We start from the raw sequence: 2,892 nt of genomic DNA on the forward strand, positions 1-2,892 counted from the left end.
ATAATTTTTCAAGATTCCACAACCAACCCAAAGAAACATAATGACAATATTGAATTTGATCACTAATTTGAAATTTTAACTCGTATTAACTAAAAATAATAATTAAATTAATGTCAATGATCAACAAAATATAGTAAATATCCTCTAATATTTGAAAATAGCAATAGTACATTAAATCAAGAATAAATGCTTACTCATTTAGTAGGAAGTAGACACCAAATTTAGTCAAAATGATTCGTCACAAGTTAGATCAAATAAGAAATTAATTGAAGAATAGATTGAAATGATTATATCAAGAGAGAAAATTCACATATTCCCCTCTATTCCAAAGTAAACAATTTTATTATCTTAAAACACAAACACATTTTATCTGTAGTTCCTTCAAAAAAAAATTGCAACTTGTTCTTACACAAAGAAATCAAACAATTGAAATCAAAGTTGAATATAGCTCAACTTCAAAGGCTAATTTAACGAAAACTTAAAAAATAAAAGATTGACATTTCATGTAATAGAAGTTTAAAAAATAAAAGTAAGAATTATTTATTTATATATTTTATTTCACAATGAATAATATTTAAAAACTTAAAGCAACCATAGTGACTAAATCTAAAGTTGTCTGCCTCCCTAAATTTAATTAGGATTTTTTTTTTACTATTGCATATCAAGAAGTCAAAAAGAGAAACAACCAAAGTTTAATAAGAGCAGGATGCTATCAACCCATAAATCCAAAGTACCCAAACCAAAAAACAACACTAAGGCTGCAACAGACTAATCAGTCAGCCATTACAAAGGCTATCCCATACGAAGCATCAAGTATCAGTGAACAAAAATCAAAATTACAACATCAAATTAGAACACAAAATTAACCACTTTCTTCTTCACTCGACTCCAAGGTGGTGAACCTGACTAGGGAAGGCATGAAGGAGGTAGTAGGAACTAGATCCCCAGAGGGGGGTCTCCATGGTCCATCCTTTCTAATCTTCTTTAGAAGCTGAGCTAGAGGAATGTTGAAATCATCCTCTACCGAGCTAGCAACACTTCCTTTGTCCTTCTCTTTAAGGGTGGTATATCCATAAAAGAGGTCCTCTTTTGATAAGGTAGCTTTTCCTACTTTCAAAAAATCCTGAAACTGATCCTCCTTCAGCTTGAAGATTATTATTACCTGCAAGGAAATATCAGTAGCTATGAGTCTCCTCAGAGACTCAGAAATGATATGACCAACCCCCTGAAAAATGTTGTTATTCCTAGGTTTCCAAATATAACAAAGCAAAACAAAAGAAAGAATAGACCAAAACACATTTGATTTCTTGCTCCCACAATAGATTTTACCATATATAAAATTCAAAATAGTGAAGTTAAAGCCCAAACAAAACCCAAATAACCACCAAACTCTAGAAGCAAAGGGGTACTCAAAGAAGACATGAGTAACGGACTCAGGATGGGTACAAAGAGAGCAAGGGTTGGGATCACCACCAAGTTTGGAGAAGGGTAGTTTATGAATAAGCAACCACAAAAAGAAGTAGGTAATCTTGGGTTCAATAGGTTTGGCCCAAAGTTGATTGAGGATCTTCTTCCATTCAAGCTGGGAAAAGGAGAGATTCCAAACAACATTCAAGTGTTTAAGCACAACAGGTCCAGAAGAAAGCAAGTCATAAACAACTTTTGCTTTGACTAGATGAAGGGAGGAATCTGGCCACCTAAGGTGAAATTGGCAAGAGTCAACTAAGCAACAAGCTTTTCTAACACTAGAGGCTTCAAGAGCTTTATAAATCATAACATAAGTTTTTCTATGGGAGTCCGATAAATTGAATCTCAATTTCAACTCTGCCCACTCCAACAATTTATTGTTTTCAAAAACATCTCTAAAAGTATTAATATCAGCCTTGGACCAACATTTTTTTGAACAACCCTGCACTAAGGCAAGTGGTTTTCCTGTGCTTTAAAGATTCTACCAGATAGAACAAAAACCACACCAAATGTTGCCTTGTTCAGTCATGTTAATGGTTCCCAGAAGGGGTCTAATTTTACCCCAGCTTTTCCAAATAGCCTTAAAAAGCACAGATCCTTCAACTATAGATTTGCAATCAAATGCAAGAAAATCTAGAGCATCCCAATTATTCTAGAATTTGGCTCCACAGGGATGGCCATTGGTTAAATTATTTCTTACAAGAATCTTTCAGGGTTCGTCTCCAAGAGTGGCTTTAGCAATCCATTTTACTGCCAAAGCAATGCCTTACTTTCTTAGATCTTTAAGTCCAAGCCCCTCCATAACCTTGCTCTTACTGTACCATTCCCATTGAACAGCATGGGCTTTAGAAGTTCCTTTACCATTCGACTACAGAAAATTTCTGATAAGTTTTTGCAAGATTTCAAATTGATTGATATTAAATAACTAGGCCAAAGAAAAATAAACAGAGTAAGAGGAAAGAATCTTTTGACAGACCTAAATCCTGCCAACCAAAGAAAGATACAACATGTTCCATTTTCCAATCTTGTTATTAATCTTCTCTTTAACCCAACACCACATATTTTTAATGTTGGGATTGACCACAAAGGGGATACTAAGGTACCTAACAATATGGTTGGGACCACTCCAGTTGATCCTGAATTTGGTGCACCACTAAGGTGGGTTGGGTTCCCAGCCCAAAATAATAAATTTGGCAATAGATATTTTTCTTCCTGAGGCTATGCAAAAGAGGTCAAGCTTAGCCATGAGACATTGCATATTATCTTCAGTGAGTTCAAATAGAATCGAAGTAACATTAGCAAATTGCACATTGGAAATTTCATCTCCATTAGGTAGGAGGAGCCCAGAAACCCTAGGCAAGATGGATTCATCTCTGAGGAGATAGTGCGAGGCTTCAACAACAATCGCAAAGAGTGCAAGGGCAA

This window comes from Cupressus sempervirens, chromosome 6, assembly GCF_028749045.1.
Source record: "Cupressus sempervirens isolate cs-2001-9-10 chromosome 6, ASM2874904v1, whole genome shotgun sequence".
NCBI lineage: Eukaryota > Viridiplantae > Streptophyta > Pinopsida > Cupressales > Cupressaceae > Cupressus > Cupressus sempervirens.